The sequence below is a fragment of the Passer montanus genome, unplaced genomic scaffold, assembly GCF_014805655.1.
Source record: "Passer montanus isolate IOZ18808 unplaced genomic scaffold, ASM1480565v1 scaffold19, whole genome shotgun sequence".
NCBI classification, from domain to species: Eukaryota; Metazoa; Chordata; class Aves; order Passeriformes; family Passeridae; genus Passer; species Passer montanus.
The window spans coordinates 6,470,949-6,492,337 of record NW_024366480.1 but is presented as its reverse complement, the minus strand read 5'-3'; the positions used below and the strand labels follow the sequence as shown (position 1 = coordinate 6,492,337).

The following is a 21,389-nucleotide window of genomic DNA, read 5'->3' as shown; positions in this document are numbered from 1 at the left end:
GCATCTCTTTCCTGGCATGTTATTCTAAATCAAAATTTATCACAACTGTTTAAGAATCTTTTGAAAGTTTTGCTTTTTCCAGGTTCTAGATATTGGGATATTCTGTTTGGACAACAGCTTGCACATCCATGTCACTACCCTGTAAGAGGCTCCAGCTTCAATAAAGTCAGACTTAATTACAGGTTTTGGGAGTAAGACACGAGCAATGAATAGGTCATTCTGGTTGCCTTTGCACCCTGAGGAATCAAATATGTCTGTTGCATAGTAGGTTCTGAAAGAATTAGGAAACCTGTTAGAGGGAAACATGCCTAGTGTAGCTCTGCTGTAACAAAAACATTGCATATCATCACTGAAGATCAGGAAAACATTGTAGGATAATTGAATTGACCCTAAGATTTGAAAACTAAATAATGTAATAAAAGCTAAAGGATTTTTCCAAATCTTTATAATCAGAATGTTACAGTTGTTTCACAAACTTTTCAACATACCAATCAAACCAAAAGCTAAATGTAAAATGAATAAAAATCAAGCATGAGATAACAAAAACAGAAGGAAATTGACTCTTAGAAATACTTTGAAATTCCAAATTAATCAACAACTGATAAAACTACTGCTGCAATTATCTAAATACGTGAAAACAATATTCCTACAAGCAGATAAAAGCAGCATTCTTGGGTTCATTTTGTCTGAGAGAAGAAATCAAAATCAATAAGAAGTCTTGATTAGCTTTATTTATGAGCAGCTTGGAGCAACCATACATAAGTCAGATGTTGAAATACATTTTTTGAAGCGCTGAGAAAAAATAAAAATTAAAAATAAAGTCACCAAGCTGTAAAGATAAGACTAAAAAACCATTTTTCCTCCATTTGTGCTAACTTGCAGTTCCTCCTCCCGTTAACAAAATTAATTTTGTTAGTTGGTTACTTTGTACACAACAATAAACTGTTTTTTTCTTTTTCTAACGCTTTAAACGTTTTTCCTTTTTTAGGATTTTTTAAAATTTATTTCACCAGCTAAGATAAAATAACAAAACTGAGGATCAGTTTATTCTTAAGATCTTTCATATAGGTCTGATGGGAGGCATGGTCAGCAACTCAGAAGTGAAGTCAAGAGGGATGTCATTGCCCTTGGGTAGCCAGCATTCATCACAGCAGGCAGCCTTTATTGTCCAGCGTGCTATAATAGTTTCTCAGTAGGGAAGACAGCATGTAGTAGCATGATGACGTGCAAGATAATGCCTAAAAACACAAAACTGTTTGAAAGGGTCTGTTAGGAGGGAGTGTTTACAGTGACAGTGGAAGGGAAGAAAGGCAGAATGACCTGGTTCTCTTTTTAGTCATGAACGCTGGTAAACATTTTTTAGTTTGTATCATGTTCAGGGAAGCAAAATAAGTTTTCTTCCATTATGCAGTTTTTATTTGGTCACTTCTTGCTTACCTCTCTTCTGCAGTTCTCTCCTTAACTGCCATTTATGACATCTTTTTTCCCAAAAGAGAAACTGAATATAAGCAAGAAACACTTAGGTCTTTAACATACAACAAACTGCTTCATAGTTCCTTATATGATAGGCAGATCAATCTGTCACTGAATATATTTTACTTACTTGAAAAGGATGGAGAAGCTGAAGTCACAGAATCATAGAATGGTTTGTGTTAGAAAGGATCATCCAGCTCCAATCTCCCTGCCATGGGCAGCAACACCTTCCACTAGACCAGGATGCTCGAAGTCACATCCAACTTGCCCTTGAACACTTCCAGTGACAGGGCATCCACTGCTTCTCTGGGCCAACTCTTCTAATGCCTTGCTATCCTCACAGAAAATCATTCCTTCTTTATCTAATCTACTTATCTAATCTACTTAAAACTTCAGTTTAAAGCAATTGAAGTCAGTTATAACTTCATGAGAAATTAGTCAGAAGTGATTTCATGAAGTCACTTTATGACTAATTAGAATTAGCTGAGGGAAAAAAAAAAAGAAAACAAAAAGGTTTACAGCCAATAATTTTGTGCAGGAAAATGGGTAATTCAGATCCAAAATCTTTCTCGAAATATCTGGCCATAGTATAACATGTTAAGCCAAATTGCAACTGACTGCAAATTTTCCATTAGAGACAAAGGTGCTGTGCACTTGGGTATTTGTGCACACACGTGAACGTGAGCAAAAAAGGTAGTGCTTTGCAAGATAGCCACTCTCCTGTTTATCAGTAAGTCTCTTCCAGATTTCCTTGAATCAGATTCTGAAACTCTGTTTACAGCTTTGTTCCTAATTAAGCAGCTCCACTCACCTCAAGGAACTTGGTTGCTATTCATTGTGAATTAAAATGGCAGCAGTTGGCATTCTACCACACTGAGTATGATAGATTCAGTGAAGGACTAAAACACCTGAAGTCAAGATCCAAAAATGCCTTCCAGAAGCCTGTCAGCTTTTCTAGTGATGCAAGGCGACTCTGACATCATGTGCAAAAGGCATGAAGCCAAGACAGGGAGTAGGTGAGACAGATGCTTCAGTCTGCTATAGAGTTACTCAGTTTTGCTTTACTGAGTATCTGTCCACTGATTGCAAGATACAGTGTGTGAGGACATGATGTGCTGCATGCCATCTTTGCAGTGGTGCAATGATCTCCACCATCAGAGCCTTCTTTTTTACTTTGGGAAGATGCAGGAGTTCACTAAGCACAAAGAAATACAGCAGCTCCTGCAAGATTTTGGGAGACTTCACAAATAAATCAATATAAAATCAATTAAAAGTTCTTCTGATAAAGATATTACTTAGCCATGTGCTCTTTGGTCAGTTTCAGGTATACTTTTGGTTTAAAAAAAGAAGAAAGAGTAAATTGATTACTTCTCTGTTAGCAGGGGAAATTGGCTGCAGCCAGCACTTGTGAGTAATTCACACTGCCTAGCTACTTGTTTCTGGATTTGACGTTTTTAAATCATGGGATAAAAAGGTCATGTAAAAGGAAAATGAGTTGCTACAGAGGAGTAGTTAGATCCACAGTCACCACTACACTCTCACTCTGCAGCTGGGATTCATGGATCAAGTGCTGATACTCTGAATGGGCATACAGTATGAAAAGCTATCCAGGGACTTAACTTTTCATAGAAAAGGCAACAGGAATACCATCACCCCACTGCCAAACTAAACCACTACTGACACAAGAATAGATATAATTGACAGGATATAAACTGGGTTGAGGAAAATGCAAAATGTGAAATCTGCTCCTATTTTCTTGATAAAATCTCCACGGTATTACCCAACCTGACACCTTTTTGGTTAGCTTAATCCTAGAAAGATAAAGTTATGCAAGCAAACTTCCAAGGATGAGATTCCCACTAAGTAACTTCTGCTTTCTGTGTGAGAAATGGAAGATACAAAGCACTGGATTATTATTTTACATGTCACAGCAGTAATATCTTTTTAATAATTTTAATTCCTTCTCAAGTACCTTATTAGAAAACAAACCTACTTGATGTTCCTTCGGTCTTGCAGATGTTTTGCTTTCACACAATTATAATATAGTCATATTGCCTCTCAAGACAGTCTCTACTGAGAAGCCAAATTAACACTCAGCACTTTAAAGAGGTAGAACTTAAGAGTTTGGTGTTCACTTTTTTTCAGCCAACTAAATGACAAGCATGATTTATTTTGCCTAATAAAAATGAGAACAAAAAAAGTAATAGAAAAAGACAACAGACCCAGCAGTGGAACACTTAAATACAGCTTGTTATTAATCAATTTATTTCACACAGTAGTTTCTAAGCAGCACAAGTGTATGTGTACTGTGAGCCCATAAAAATAATGGGAGTGAAAAACTGGACACTAATTCTTAAGGGATGCTGATCACTGAGGATTAAAAGCATTGCATAAGAACATGAAAACAGCACTGGGCTCTCAGCTGTGGGATAATGCAGTTATTTGAGAAATCTATGGCAGAAAGCTCTGGCTTCCAATTTTTTTGGTGCAATTTAGGTAATGGGAAAAATGCGTTATGCTCTTCTGAAGAGGCAGTGATGAAGCACATCCAGAACGAGCAAGGTCAAAAACAGTATCTGTTTACAAACAGGCAGATTACAAATCTGCTAACTTGCATCCTGAAAGCTCCTTACTAAGTCAGATTAACATGGAGTTTCTGTTTATCATCTTGACATAGCTAAAGAACATAGCCCAAAGGATACAAATCAATCCCTGTTTTCGATACTGTAAACTTCACTAAGAGCTGCCTGCCTATTTCCTGAATTTACAGGAGAATGTGTACAATATTTCCAAAAAGATATATAGGAATCACAACTCATCTATCCAGGCTCATCAACTGTAATCTCATCTGTAGCCTAAATGGATTTCTGAAGGTTGAAAAAATAGTTTACTATATTTTATTAATAACTAAGACCTTCAGCATATGTATGTATACAAACAGAATTAAGAAACTCTTTGGCCAGGAATGAACGAACAGAACCACCATGTTGAAATGCATAAATCTAGTGGGGCGCACACCCCACTTATGTAGGTTTATGGAGATATTAATTTTAAGTCATTCAGGACTAAGTATATGTAGCAAATTATAGTGATTGCCTGGATTGCCCTGTCTGTCACCCCATCATAGGGTGTTACAATGGTTCTGCCTTTTTGGGAAGCAGAACTACTGTTTAGAAGCATATTTGCTTCCATCAGAAATCCCATTTTGCAGTGAATGCTGTTTGTCACAGCTCTAAATGTAGTTTTTAGAACTGACATCCTTCCTTTCACTGAGATTAAATTAAGGGTGCAGAAGATAGAAGTTAAAGACTCAATATTACATATACACAGAACTTAGGAAAAATATTGGTTTACATATTCTGCCATTTAATAAACCAAATATCCTTTTCTCTAAGCCCTTAGTCTACTCCTGGGTTAGAGAATGCAAACCATCACTGTTCAAAACACGCTGGTTTATGAATGCACAAATACACACAGGAGAGAAAATAGAAATGAACAAATATCAGTACATATGTTTAAGAATGTGAACTCCAGGTGAATAAAGCAGCCCAGATGGCAAGTGATGGTGGCAGAAGCATGCTCTGGGTCCACACCTGCCCCCACAGGGACCTCCTGGCAGGCATCCCTGCAAGAAATCACAGTTTCCCAAGGAGGGGTGGGCAAAATCTGGAAAACAGGAAGATTTTACAGAAGGAACACACTCCCATGAGTCTGTGAGGAAAAAGGGCAAGCCACTCACAGAGTCTACTGAGTATCAGACTTTGTCTGTGATTAGACTTATCTTTAAACTATTACATTTTTATTTGCTGCTATATGTCTATGACCTAACTATTGTAGTTTGCAGCAGCCAAATGTAGGTAAAGATTAGAACAGCTCATTCTTCCTGAAAAAATAGTCTTATCTTTTATTTTCTTTTTATTTTTCCTAAGCAGTTTACAAAGGAAAATTAAATATAAAATGAAAAACTGCAACTCACGAGACTGTCTCCAAGATTCTGCTGAAGCACTTATCTTTTTTTTTTAATTTTTGCCTTATCTCAATGCTACATTTTTCCCTAGTTTTCTCCCTGATATGAAAGGATGCTGCTGGGCTTCTTTTTGTTAATTAGAAACAAGATCTCAAGACCAATCTAACAACATCAGAAGAAACTATTCCCTCCATGAATACTTCACAGTGATCCTCTGTTATATGACAGGAATTTTAAATATTGTAAAAAATTGCTCACAAAAGGCTGAGCCTAAATTACCAACTTTCAATTGCATATAGAAGAAACAACATTTCACACAACACTAGACAATATTTCATTTGACAGCTAAAATGCAATTAGAAACAACTTAAACCTTTCCATTCAAACTGAACTATAATTTCCAAGTAGTACGTGCAATAGAACCTAAAGAATTTGCAAGAAATGTAGATCAAAGCAATTTTATTTTTGACTTTGTAAAATAAAAAAAATTAAGAAAATTAATTGATGAATCCACTTGAAAACATGTTTGAGAGAGAGGGAGAAAAAAGTCACAAACATACTGAAGACAACATAGATGAACTAGGACATGAAGCAGTCTGAAACTACAGGTATACACCTAAATATACTAAAAAATATTTCCAAAGGAGTCCATCTTTATCTAACATACCACTGGTCCCTGGTCCCAGTCCCAGTCTGAAACAAATAACTTCAAAACAAACTGCACCAGAATAACAGTTTGGATAAGTATCTTCTCCAGATGGAGTTTTCAACTTTATGAGCAACAAGTAGCATGAAATCTTGCTGCCAAAATTATACCCACTCCATTCTGAGCAGAGGAAGAAGCACAGAGATGAATGGAACAATGTAGGTTGCACTGAATATACATCTAAAACAGGCTTTATCCTAAGCACTTGAAAGGACATGTACAGTGAATGACTCAAGATATCAACATCAGAGCATTCACTAAAACACAGACTAGAGAAATTCCAAGTAAATGTGTATGACAAGACCAGAGCTGGACCAAAAAATCCCATCAAACTTCCTAACAAAAGCCTGTAAAATCAGTTCTGTGCTCATGTTGTACATAAAATTTGCCTCAGTCAAATAGAAAAAGACTGATTTCACAGAAGGGAGCTTCTTGACTCATAAAACTGAGGTCATAAAGTCACTTCTCAAGAAGAAATTAAAATATAAAACAAATTAAAATTCACCACTGGAGTAATGAAATAGCACACAGATTTACTTTGTCAAATGAGAGATATTGTAGAAAATATATGAATCACACTGACAAGGAAGTAATTGAGCAAAAACTACAGCATTTTCAAAACTAAGAGGCATAAGATTCACAGTTAGATACTCAGGAAATTTAACACCACAACTGGAGAAATTTAAAAGAAGGTTTTATCAATTCCAAAAGGACCACTGTAAAATATCAGAAAAAAAATGCTCAGTTTGTTAGCATGCTTCTAACATCTAGTTTTGCAGCCAAACACCTAACAATGACTCCTTGCTTTTAGTTTTCCTATAACAGATACACAAACAAAAAAGTAGTTAAAGGGTTGAATTGAGTTACCTGTACTGCCACTTACAAAACATTAAAACAAAAGATGCCATTCTTAAACTTAACCTGAAAAACAAAGACCCAGTATTTGTGAAGGTCATCCATGGATAGAAAGATAGACACCCTCATTGGAAAATTCAAGAGCAAAGTTCAAATTTAGTTGTGCAGAATTCAATGATGGAGCCTGGCAAGATAAGGTCTTGTGTTCACTGTGCCCTGGCATGCAACTTTTTGTCTGATTTCAACCACCATCACCACACACAGCTCTTACTCTCTTCAGTAAAAGCCCAAATATTTTTAAACTTTTAAAACCCAGTGAGAATTTAGCACTGCAGAAAATTATGTCTAGCAATGACTGAATTTAATTCTATTTAGGAACAGCTAAGACTCAAGATTTAGAACAGCAAAAAAAAATCAGCATAGACATTACAGTGCTTTGACCTTAGCATTGGAACAGAGCAGCCAATTATATGAACCTTTTATTGTGAGATTTCTTTTGTTTTCTGGCCAATTACATGTACAGGGATAAGACATAAGCCACAAGCACCATATCTACTCTTAAGTCATTATGTTTTGCTTTCATCACTAGGAATGCTACAAATGCTACCAATACTAGAGTTTTCTTATTTTGAAGTTAATTTATGCCATGGCACTTAAGTTCTGTTGAAGTCCTAGATTCTATCTTATGAACCTGTAATTTCACTAAAAAGTCAAAAGAGAAACAACCTAATTATTTGTTTTTTCAGAGAACCATGAAATTATGAACTGTTACTATTGATTTGTGAACCTTTACCAATCAAGTTGTTTGAGAACATTTCTTTAAACCTACTTGGGACTGAAAACAGCATGGAAACAGAAAAAGGACTGATAAACCTGGAGAGACTCAGAGGTATTTGCATTATAATATTAAAGTGCCAGAAGTTCTGAGTGACAGCAAATGGTAATTGAAAAGAGAAATCTCAGACAGAGAAGCCTCATGAGAGAATATCATGCAAATGGCAAGCACTTAAATTTTAAGATGGATTTGCAATTGTCTATTTGCGAGTGTTGATAATGCCTTAAGATCAATAAGACAGAAGTGAAACGTGGTGGGTATTCAAGTCTCTATTTGCAGAGTTTTAAGATTTATATATGCTCACATGGGACATTTCAACTACAGAAGAAGAAAATGGGACCTAGTTATGCCTTTGTAATAAGGCTAATTATACAGTTAAACTTTTTCTAATTAAAACTTATTGGTTTTAAATTTTTTCTTATTCTTTTGCCTCAGAAACATATGTCTAGTTGTTTCTTAATGCTCTAAATTATTTTTCAAGTCATTATGAATATGAAAACCATCAAAAAGTTAAGTAATATCTCATTTTTTATTATTAGAACCAACTCTATATGACATGATACCAATGATAACAGTGCTGCTTGCTTAAGTGCTACTAAAATGACACTGGACATTCATTCCACTTCTTACTAACCTGATTTTTAGGATTACAATAGTAGAATTGAAATCAGGGTTGAGCAAAAACATCACACATTACCTACCAAACATTTTGACAGATCACTGAATAAAGGTCAGAAAGTTTCCTGCTTTAGGAGGCTGTTCTCAGCAGATCAAAACAAGAAGTGAGCAATAGGGGACTCCCCTGGACCTCATTAGCTGAGGAGGAAGGGGTTTTCATGTATTCTTGCAGTTCCGGGTGGAAGTCCAAAGGAAAGCCTACACGTGCGTCATCCTCAAGCTTAGCACAGTTCTTTTTTTAGCCAAAGGGGGCTTATCTTATTACCCTTCTTAGCTGTGATGTCCATATATAACCTAGAGAACTACATCATCCCAAAAAGTAAGGCAGCACAGAGGAAATGGGACATCCAAACACCTGTGCCCTGCAAACGCCTAACTGACACTGCTGTTAGTTCAGCTCTGTACATCTTGTTGATGTAAATCATAATGTTTATTTTCTCTTAATTCAGGTAAAACTGATACACTGTAATGATTAAACCCATGCCTATGAGTTTTAAAAACTCATATGGCTCTGTTGAACTAGAGTGGAAGTCAGTATTTTTTCTGCGTGCAGGAGATTTTCACCAGCAGCTGATGATTCGGGCTGTCTATATTTGTGCATAGTTTCCTCTATTCTCTTTCTGGTATTAAACTGAGGCTATTACAAGCAGTTTTCACATTATTTCAGGCTGTCTGCATTAGGCACTTTTTCCAGCAATATTCAACTATGGCACTTGCAAAGCGATTCAGGGAATAAGAGGAGGAAGAGTGACAACGTACTTTCTTACCAAAATTACCTCACCACTACCCAACAGAACATGAGGCCACAAATTACCTTCCCTTCACTGCAAGTGCATGCACATAATGGGGGTGCTGGAGAACAACAGAGCCCTCTGACAGAAACCAAACACGATCACATAATTGGAATAAAATTTCAACACTTGTCAGAGGTTATTTATTTAATGTTGGTGCAGGCTTACAAATTCTCCATTCATATAGAAAACTCACTACCATGACTATAGCCTCATAAGTAAGAGATGGAGCTTAGCCTGCACCAATATAATTACAACATTTTCTGAGTCACAGACAAAAATCTGGCCCATGCTGATACATTATGCAGAGCATCTATAAAAATGACTGTGCTGAAAGCATTAAATAAGAGCTATGACCATGGAATAGGAAATGTCATTATTGATTCCACAATACTAAATTTATCCTTCATACAACAAATAGAGGGACATGAAAAAATGAACACCTCAAAAAGATAATAAGAAATTCAACAACAAAAGAGTCCACTGCCTACTAATTATTTTTATTCAGGTCACCCAGTATATAAGCCAATATTTACCAAAACATGTGAACTGTGAACTACAATGTTTCAAGGTCATTCTTTTCCAGACATAAACAGGATTTTAGCAGGAATCAAATTAATTGGAGGAGAATGAAGGGGGGTTTTGCTCTATTCCTGTAATCTCTGTTTTACTGGCAAGCACAGTAGAGGTACTTGCAATTTTTGAAACAAAAGAGTAACACAAAATACTACAGTATAAAAAACTTGTGCAAATCATTTTTCTCACCATGTCAGGCTGGACGTTGCAAAGAACAAAACTGAGGCATTTGTTCCTATTTATACTACAATTAAAATACTCAAGGGTATATATCACAGAATGAGTTCTCTCCTGACCACACCACCAGCAATATGTTTTGCAGCCATTCTCTCCATTGGGGTGAACAACATTTAGGTACCACTCACACGCAAAAAAAAAAAAAAATCATAAAACCAGTGGTGCTTCACCAGAAAAATTCTTATGTGATTTTAAAGCTGATTAAGAAAAAACTATAAATTCATACTTTTAGTAGCATGCATATCCAGTTCATGGCAGCTTAGTTCCACCAATTAACCAGAAAGTAGAAGACAAAAAATATACGCAGACCTAATTATAATAAATATATAAATATAAACATGATTGCTTCTCCATTGACAAACAGAAGGTAGGAATATTATCCACACATGGCTCAAAGCTGTTAGCAATACACTATCTGACCCTTCACCAACACATAGGAAGAACCTAGTTTTCACTACTTATTGATTTGTAGAGCTGTTCAAGGGAAAATCATCCAGCTGTCCTATATATGTTAAAATAAAATTAGTCAAAGTCTGTCCCTCTCCTAAACCCTAGAGCCTGCTGAAGTAGCTTTTTAAGGGAAGGATTAAGCTTCTTTGTTTTACTGAGGAACTATTGTTGCCTGCACAGTTTTATTTGGTTTAGATCATCAATTCATAGCAAAAACATCTGTTGATAGGAAAGATGAGAACTAGAACTTCCAAATACAGATAGCATGCAAGAAAGAAAAGAAGTACAAGTTTAGGCATGAATTTCAATGTAGTAGTACTCATAGAGACTAAGTCATAGTTTCTGTAATCTCCTGTCACAAGTTTTATTAGTTAATACTTTAATTTGAGGTTGAAATTAAATGTTGTTCTTGTAGCTCACCTTTAGCCATCCATTCTCAAGTTATCTTATGATAAGCTCCCAAAGTGCAACCATCCTTAAAACAGTCCCCTAGTGGTCTTACATGAACTACTTTTCTGCATCAGCATTTAAAAACAAAAAAAAACAAAAAAAAAAAAGGAGAACTTAGTGTAGCCAACTAGCAATACTAAAAGTGTATCCATAATAACTAAAGATCCAAAAAAGTCAAAGTATGCAGAGGCAGGCTAGATGATTTGGGGTAGGCAGACAAAAGTTTTGACGCAAGTGGTCACCTGAGATTCAGTGTTGTTCTTCATAATTAAGAGACATGCACTTTTACAAGTACATTAAATCATTATGATACTGTATAAATGCAAATGTTCATTTGCAGAGTAAAACTTTCCTTCATCCAGAGTGATACATATATTTTATGCATCAATACAACTGTGTTCTCTTCAACATCAAGAGCCTACTTGAGACAATATCAAAACAAGTATCACAAAAAATTACTGTTTCAAGGAACAGAAACTTTTTCTAAATATCACATACTCAGGAACAATTACAGTAATCTTGTTTTAGCTGAGATGATTTACCAGAATGAAATCTTTCCTGTGTTCTCCTAATTGCTCTTACACAAGGCAATAGATATGTGTTTGGAGAAAGCACCTTACAAGGTTATATTCTGAAGTCCTTCGGGAAGAATGTTGTGTTTCTAATCCACAATCAAGAAATGGATGATAAGCTTGTTTTCTTTGGGAAAAATACTATCATTTAACCTTTCTTTACCTGTGAAGCGGTATGATTAACAATGCACCAAGAACAGTCTGAAGATGTAATAAGATTGTCTTTCAAGTTAGCCCATTACTTGTATCTTAAGCATAAACACATTTGCAGGATTCAGATGTCCTACAGCTCAGAGTTGGTCACAATCATTAATTTATCACAGTTCAGGTTGTATTAAATGGGAATCTTCCTACACAAAGACACATGACAAAACACTAGTGGTTTAAAATTGCAACAGTCCAGAACTCCAAACAAACTTGAGTAATATAATCCTGGCATGGAAACTGAATGCTGGATGCACTGAAATTTGCATGGTGCCACTGGTGAAGCACTGTGGTATAAAATGTCAGGTACAAGCACCTAGAACACTACAAGCTGCTGACACCAGCTTTGCTGCCTCACACCATATCAGTCTGTATTTCTGTAGATTGGCACAATTTAGCCCCACTTTTTTCAGACTAATCTTTAAAATCTTTATAATAATCATCACAGAATGATTCAGGTTGGAAGGGACCTCAATGATCATCTGGTTCCAACTCTCCTGCCATGGGCAGGGGCACCTTTCACTAGACCAGGCTGCTCAAAGCCTCATCCAGATTTGCCTTGAAAACTTCCAGAGATGGGGCACCCACAGCCTCTCTGGGCAATCTGTGTCAGTGTTTCAACCTCCACTGAACATAAAGTGACCTAAATCATAGGTATTAAATCACACCGGTCAGCACCCACAGCCTCTCTGGGCAATCTGTGTCAGTGTTTCAACCTCCACTAAACATGAAGTGACCTAAATCACATTGGTCTATGCTTTTTCCCTCACACAGGTATAAAATTGGCTCATTTTGGCAAATGTGAATTAGTACACCTGGAAAATATTTACGTAGCTTTGGAAAATTAAGTTATTGTGATTTTCAGAGGAAGTTATTAAAACCAAATCATCTTATTATCTAAAGATCTACTGGCTTACATAGAGGTATACATTTGGAAAACTAAAACCAGAAAACTGATCAACAACATGGCTGAGCATTTTAAAAATGTGGTTTAAATAAAGGACATTTTTTTACTTTTTTTTTTTTCCTTCTTCCTTTTGGATTCACTCAGACAGCATGAGACAGGTACTTTCACTGTAGTGAGTTGTAATTAAAATAACTGCAAAGGGGAAGTAGAAAACAGGATGCATTTAGCAATTACAGGAATGTAGAGATCATGGAGATGGAACAATTTCCTCCCTATCAATGACAACTTTCATATTTCCTCAAGATTTCCTTTATTTCACCTGAAGAAAAACCCATGGGTTCCAGCCACTGGTATCTTATGTTCCCCAAAGGAGGTGACAGAAGATGACATATCAATTCATTAGGAGAATTCATTTTTAATCACCTGTTGCCTCAAAATCTCACCAAACATCTGCCTTCGGGCATGTACCTGTGAAATAGAAGTGGTTAGAAGTGACTGAGGGCATACTGGGAGGAGCAAAAACAAGTTTGCATTCTGCCTGTGCTACAGTTTTACCATGTCTGACTCACAGGACCTTGAAATCTCGGGAAGGCAGAAGGTAAAGGAACTTGGGGAAAGTATGTATGCGAAGGTGAGGGTATCTCTTCTGGATGTTTCTCAATATTACTATATTTGCAATACCTTCCCTTTAAAGCTTAGTTGAAGTCAAGCTTTATATCTAGGAATAATCTAAACCCCACTCAAAACTTCCTGCAACACTTTCTGCAACATTTGTGACAGAACTGCAGAGAGACAACTTGTTGTTCGCCATGTCCCAGTAAAAAATCAGGCACAGATTGCCCACAGAATTGGTGGATGCCCTATTCACTGGCAGTGTTCAGGGCTTGGTTGGATGGGGCATTGAGCAGCCTGGTATAGTGGGAGATGTGCCCATGGCAGGGGGGCTGGAGCTAGAGAATCTTTAAGGTCCCTACCTATAATGTCTGGTTACATTTCACTTCAAACATTGCAAACTCCAGCCAGCCATGCTGCTCCTCCACTTGGCCCACAACAACCACTGCCTCCATCTCTGGGTTTAACCACTTTGCAGACCTCTGCTAGTGCTGTTGGATATGATGTACACATGTACTAGAGTTCCAGCAGACATGTAACATGATTTTGATGATATTTCCTTTATGTAGTGTAAGGAAAAGTATCACACTCACCAAAATCAGGACCATTTGTACATTAATTCTGCCATAATTGCTGCTTTCTGTATTCACTTACTAATGATTATGCAGACTGTTACACAGATCTCTTCTTTCACAGTCACATTATCAGTACAAGGAGCTTTTCTCCCCCAGATCAGAATGTTGGCTGTACTTTGATGGGGACTTCATCAGGTACCAACACCTCATATACTGTGGCTGCTATTTTCAGCACAGTTAAGAGCCACAGGTCACCAGGTGTCTAAACAATCTTCTCCAAAAGGAGAGATTAACAGCTTTACACAATTTTCAGTTATGTCTTCACAGAGCACTGCACTTGTTTCCACCAACACTCATAGAGCACCATTTATTGAGTAAGCAGATAGGGTATTTGGTGTCTAGTGTGATCAGAGTTGTTCAGTCTATAGCCTTAGGGTACTCTAGCTAAGCTCTGCTAGGATACCAGAAGTATCAATTTCCTCATGAGCCTCTCCAAGTATCAGAGTATTTCACCAACATAATGAATTTATCTTTTCATATCATGCTATGTTGTGCAGCTAGTAATATCTTCATTTTACAGATGTTACTGCCACTTCAGTTACTGCCACCTCAAAACATTCCTCACACTTAGCTATTCAACTGTTCCCATTTTAGAGGTGGCTAAATCTCTCATTGCTTCAGGTAAAACTTCTTACTGGAGCACAAACTCAGGTATGTAAGATTTCAGGTGAGGCAGACCTCAGTGAAAAAAAAAAAAGAAACAAGAAAAAGGAGGTATGACAGTTTGCATATGGAAGGGGTTTCACAGTCAAGCATTCCACATGGACCAGCCAATTCCTGCTACTATCATCCTTTCTGGCATATGGAAACTGCATGCAAAGAAAGACACAATTTATTTTTGCCATGGTAATATAGTATGGCAACAGAAGGTATGAGTGGGAATTCTATCAGTAGTTTAAGTCCACAAATAAAATTAGAGTGGTTCTTTGAAAACTATTCAAGCAGAAAGTACAACAAGGGGATTGAGGTTTCATGTAGAAGTGAGATTGACTACTAATGAGTTAGCATTAGTCCTATGGCTATAATATTTCACTGCAGTTAGTGTTTACAGACACTCCAGGAAAAATGAAAAAAGGTAAAATAAAAGTAATCTCAGAGAAAATTACTGAAAACCCAAGGACAGTAACAATAAGATCTCAATGGAGAATCAAAGCCAGAAGAAAAAAAATATTTTGCTTCCCATTGCATCCTTTTTTCTTGCAATTGCTTCTTGCAGTCCTGGTTAAGAGCTGTTTCCTTCTCTAAAGGGGATTTAAAAGCTGTTAAGTTTCTCTTTCCAGAAGCTACAAAAAAAGGTAATATTAATTGATCAATCACTTTGGAATATCTTTTTATAAACATCATGGATGCCCTGGCTTTTTTGTGCAACAAAATGCATAAGACAATTTGGAATTCAACTGTCAAAGATTCATATACTGGATAGATTGGATTTACATCAGTGGTATACAAATATCAATTTCTGAAATAGAACAGTATTAATAATTTAAAATCAGAAAGGAAGTATAAAGAAAACTCACAAGTGAATCCAATTGCACTGCAGTGACTATAAATACTAACACTTTTAGTGTGCTCTGTATTATTTATGAAATATGATTTATTACTAAGGTTTTATATAGCTACAGTTAGATTAAGAAATATCTAATAATGTATTTACAGCTATTTTAGGAAGTATCTTCATGGAATCTGATTGTGTTATGCTCTGGGGAAAAACACAGTTCTGACTACAGTATCAAAGTCTTGTCTTTGTATGCACGTCTATATATAAAGTTTATGTAAAGATTTCTGGATACTATTTATCTATGCAAGTACTTCAGTTGAACTATGTTTTACCTATGAAATTTGTTTCACATCTATGTGTCCCAGAAGCATTTTATATGAAGGAACACAGGAGGCAGACAATTCTTTTCTGCTTCCACAAGTCAAGTTCACTGTGAAATAAATGAGAATTGTATATATAATGTCTGGAAAGAAAAAGCATACCATTTACGCAGCCATGCTACATGTTCACATTGCATATTTTTTCTCCAAATTTGGTGCTTAAGTGGGTGAGATCACCCACTGAAGACAGACAGGATGGATTCTAGTAATCTATCTTGATGGCTATGAGAATACCTTCCAGAACAGAAGTGGATACAAATGGTATCAACTGAATAAACAAGGTGCCTACACTTTCAGGAGGCAATATTTCCAGTCATCCCAGGTTTGAGACAGAACTGCTACAGCTTTGTTTTACATGGTCAGTAAGAAACATCATACATCCATGATTGCAAATATGTCAACTGTTCTTCACAGGGATGCAAAGGGTGAATGTCCCAAAGCGTCACTGATGACTGAATAATGTGTAAACTGCAGCAGTGGATCTTGCACAACTAAGGCTCCCATTCACAGCCTAACAAAGCTCCCATCTTCCACAGAAATGGTCTTGCTTTTGCTTAGGTCTCTTAAGCTCTGCTTACTGCTCAAAATTATTTTTCATTCATCTTTCACTGTTGACTACTGATAGATTTCCCATCAAAGCATAAGACAACTTGTACCTACTTCACCATCAGAGCTTTCTTTACAGTCTCTCCTTCCTATTAGGGTCCTGATTTTTCTTGCCCTTACCATTTAATTTGTGTGCAAAGTTACTGCACATTAGGAAAAGCATTTGCATCCAGGGGACAGTAGGTGCATAGCTTCCAAGAGACAGAAAACAGTCTAACTGACAGACACAAAAATAAAACAGGATTGAAAATACATAAACAGCAAAAGATTTGATGAACTCAGTCTTATCCCGAGGCCTTCATCAATTGATACAGATTTTCCTATTAAAAAATTGAACACTAAGTAACTCTTTGAACAGGCAAATAGCCAGACCTGATAGCTGGAAGTTAAATAAAAAACTAGCCTAAAAATTAGATAATAATAGGAAAAACTTGGAGTAATTAATAACTGGAAAGCGCACAATGGATACACAAGTGTTGAGAGGGATTTACTCCAAAATATTAAATTAAGAATTTTTTTTATTAAGTGGTAAGTCTCATCAAGTAACTTCAAGTCCCTCAAGGTCCCTTCAAGTTTTACAATGCCCACAGCTGTCCTGGGGAAATCTCCTTGTTCCTTCACAAATTTTAACTCTCCTTTTCAAATCAGTCAGGCTTCCAATGTTGACCCACTGTTAAACAGAAAGTTTAACCTTGGGGTGAGGGAGGGTAGTGAATAGGGCCCAAATCATAAGGAATAACAGTTCACCAGAAATACATAAATTGATTTAGACTTATCACTCTAAGCCTAAAAATAATCAGCTCCAGCAAAAAGAAAATAAAGAGGAGACTGATACACTTTTCATATTCACAAGTTATTAATGAAGGAACTCACACAATCCCATTTTTTTCCCTCATGTTACCACCGCAGTGCTATATAGGCAAGACATTACACATTGGTTCCAGAGAAAGTCCAATTCTTTGTTTTGTGATAGGCAGGGTTTTTGCTCTGTGTTCATGCTCTGCTGAGAACTCCATTAGGACACACATCCAGCTTTTAGCCGTCCTCTCTGTCTTCCCTTTGCTCCCATGTCAAACACCCCTCTTCTTTCATGATTTCTCAATCATCAAATAACAAAGATAATAAGTGTACTCCTGAGGAGTAACAAAGCGGGGCTCATGATCCTCATGACATTCAAGAGTTAGGGAGCCAAACCTCAAATTAGCTCTCAGTATATCACAGAAGACTGACACAGGTTTATGATTTTCCCCCTACTTCTCTCTCTCATTTCACCCTATTAGTAGGCAGCAGAATAACAACAACAAAAATTAAATATATCTTCAATCCCTGTTTTGCCAGAGTAATGTAAGAAAGCAGGAAGTCATCACTTGCTTCAGTGTGTAGTTGAGAGATACAAGCAGTAGCTTTACATAGAGGAGGAACTCACTGCTTGTACTGCTGCAGCCACAGATAAGGTTTTTCTGTGACAGGGGCCTCTGCTCCATCTGAAAGATTTTAACCTGCAGATCAAATAACTTCCTGTCTTAAAGGGTATGACACATCATGAGATACCCAGGAGCTACCACCTCTGTATCTATATCTAATCTTCAGTAAAACTTGTTGGAGCAGATGCTGGAATAGCAGGGTAATTTACAGCTCACTGCTGCAGGAGCCACACAAGCATCTGGCCCAGGCACAAAATACCCCAAAGACATTAAGAGAGCAATGTCTGTTCAAACACCTGAAGGTCTTCCCCACGGGCTTCAAAACACATGCAATTCTTTGCCTATTTCAAAATGCTCCTTCTGCCTCCGATGGCAACTGTTCACATATCAGAGACACCCTACCTAACAAATATCTGCTGCAATGAACAAGGAAGCCGTCCCACGTTCAAGTAAACGGCTTTACTAAACAAAAGTATCAGTATCGCCTGAGCTAAGCCCTTCACAATCATGTAACAATCTTGTGCTAATCTGACACCCGACCAGGCTTGCCAGCAGTAACTGTTTGCTTCTGTAAGGTTGTCACCTCCCATATGTTTCAACAGTACACATAGTTTAATGGTTTTGCTACAGTAACTCACGAAACAACAGCAACTCACTAAAGGGTGAAGAAGAAGTAAGTCACAGCAGCCCTTCAACAAAAACAAGTAAGCAAAGACCTTGTGAATTAACACACGATCCTCAGTGCTGACAATCCTAGACTACTGCCTTCCGCTACCAGCCTTGAAGAATCATCACATCCCTATGAGAAAAATTTATGTCATTCTTATCAGGGTCTGGGGATCTGGGGGGGGGTGGGGTGACACGGAAGGGGGATATAGTTTTTAAGAGAAATTCAACTAAAAAATAAGTATTTTGACATTTCTTTTAATAGTTCTGTTATTCCCCCAAATCCAGGAGGAGTAAGTATGTATATTTCCTACAATGCAAAATGACACACTTTTTTAAACAAACAAACCCATGGAAGATATTTCTTTAGATTAAGCAAACAGTGAAGAAAAAAGTTTTTACAGAAAGCTATGCACTGTGAAAGAAGATTAGTTACCTTTTTTTTTTCTTTTTTTCTGCTTAAAGGGAAATATAGCTGTGCAAACACTACAGCTGCTAACCAGACATTCTCAAACAATTAATACGTAACCCCGCTGTTACTGTAATAATTTTTTCATCTCCACTAGTTGGGCTCAAACCTGGACAAGAAAAAATAATCAACTGAGTCTGCACGGGAATTATAATCCACAACATATATTTTAAGGATATTCTTATATGCTCTATTAGCATATGCTTGAGTATCAAAGAATCGTTATCTGGTTAGGATGCTGAAATAATTCTATTAACATGTATGAGCTCTGAAACTAAAATAAATAGTATTAAAACCTCCTAACAGTAAAATACAACCCAAATAATTAAACAAATTATTACTCCAGGAACATAAGGAAAGGCATTTGGCATTTTTAACATTCCAACTTTGACTATTTCTCATATTTTAAATACATTTATTCTTTAAAATACCAGGTATCATTTCAGATCAAATCTAATCACATGAGAAAAATGGCAGGTTGCCATGCACAAGAATTTTTCTTCTTATTTCTTACTATGCTGTCAACATAGGCTGCTCTTTCTTGCTGCATTTTCTTGTGGTCTTTTACAGCAGGCAAAAAGCATCAACTCAAGTATTCAATTTTCCCCCATTATCGCATACTCATAAAAATGGAAGTGACAGGACAGCAGTTTATTTGTGCACAAACCAGAGCCGAATCACACAAACTGGCTTTCAGAAACCCACGGATCAATTGTTACTCTCTGGGAGCACTGCTTCGGCGGGCAGAGTTGAGGGAGTTTCATTTGGGAGAAGGGAGAAGTTGAAGAGTTGCAGAGGTACAGAATCCAGGAGTCTTCCCGTCTCCACATAAAGCTAATTAACAGACTCAAGGATATACACAGTAGGAATGGCATCTCCTGCGTCTGTAACTATTTTTAAATGCACCTAAATTCTGACGAGGCTGAGCATACAGACATTTAAGCTGATATGAATATTCATGTCTGAGTACTACACCCAATCTAAGTCATCGTGCAAAGATAAGCAAGGCTTAAAAATGTTAAAAGTTGGGTCATTAGACTGACAACACCTACAGATAAAGCCAAATGAAAATTAAGACAGGCTGTCCACCAAGAGCATCTTACTGGCCCTCAGTCCAATTCTTCCACCAGTGACACGCTAAGCCCTTCATATTCCCCTTCCCCTATTATGATTTTACTTAGAAAACTATCTTAATACAACTTTGCAAACATCAAAAAGCTTCCTTTGAATAGGGAAGCAGCTTCTGAAACCTTTCCTCTGTTTAGAGCACATGAAAAGAAACCAGCTGCACCGTGCCGCTTTCAACGTTAAGTGAAAAACTTTACATTCCCTAGTATTAGGAACAAGTAGCGTTAAACCCATTTACAGGTGAACTGAACAACAAAACAACCATTTTTAAAATTAGTATAAAAATCCCATTTTCAGAAGCAAAAATCTCGGGGCATACTTCGGTATTGGTTGGTTACTGACAATAAGTTAAAACACTGCACCTCCTCTAAACTGAAAGAACACCTAGAATAAATTGTCACACGAAAGAGCAAAAAACCCGTGTCGTTACAGATTCTCTCCGCAAACTGTTTCTTTCCTGCGGTATCATCTGTTAAATCAGAAACTCCTTTGAACACCGCAGCCTCGCTGACTCTTACGGCGCGCTGGCTGCGCCGACACTCGCTCGCTGCTTTCGCATCTCGCCCTCTCCGCGGGCCCGCCCCCCCCCCCCGCCTCTCCCAGCGCCGCTCGCACCGCACCGCACCGCACCGCGCTCGGGCCGCACCGCACCGCACCGCAGGACAAACTTACTTGCGGGCGGCGGCGGCGCCCGCGCCCTCCTTCCCGCGCTGCGAGCGAGCGCAGCCCCGGCGCGGCGGCCGCTGCCGAGCGCGCTCGGACATGCTCAGTGCCCCCGCCGCGCGGAACCTACCACCGGGGGGGACGGGGGAGCGCGGAGAGAGGGGGCAGAGCTGGATGCTACCAAGAGGACGCGCTAAAAATAGGCGCCGCAGAAAGGAACAGCTGGAGCTTAAAGGGGCGGCGGCCCCGCGGCCCCGCAGCCCCGGGCCAGGGCCGCCTCCTCCGCCGCACGGGCCCTCCCCGCCGAGCCACCGGAGAGCCTCTGCAACCGGGGCCTGCGCGGCCGCGGGGCTCTCCCCGCCGAGCCGGCGGAGCAGAGGCTCTGCGAGCGGGGCGCTGCCGGCATCCTGGGATGCCTGCGATGCCGGCGATGCCTGCCATGCCTGCGCCACCTTTGCGGCGGGAGCGCTGCGGTGCGCTGGGCTGCGGCGGCCGCCGCCGAAGCGCGCAGGGTGCGCAGGGCGCAGGGAGCGCCCTGGAGAGCGTCCGAGGGGGCGACTGCCGGGCTCTGCCCCCTTCGCCCCAGCGCCGGGCCGGGAGCGCACCT

The 21,389-nt window shown here is 38.4% G+C and overlaps 1 protein-coding gene across 4 annotated transcripts in view; it reads right to left on the bottom strand.

Annotated features, from left to right (window-relative positions):
- OXR1 (oxidation resistance 1) overlaps positions 1–20,948 on the bottom strand; it is a 260,076-nt gene extending 239,128 nt beyond the window's left edge. For 2 of the 4 annotated variants that reach the window (XM_039706068.1, XM_039706073.1), the window contains exon 1: positions 20,792–20,856. The gene's annotated coding sequence lies outside the window, so the exon portion shown is untranslated. Of the gene's footprint in view, positions 1–20,791 lie in introns of all 4 variants that reach the window. The other 2 variants (XM_039706072.1, XM_039706075.1) reach the window with 2 other exon arrangements.
- Positions 20,949–21,389: the final 441 nt, after the last annotated feature.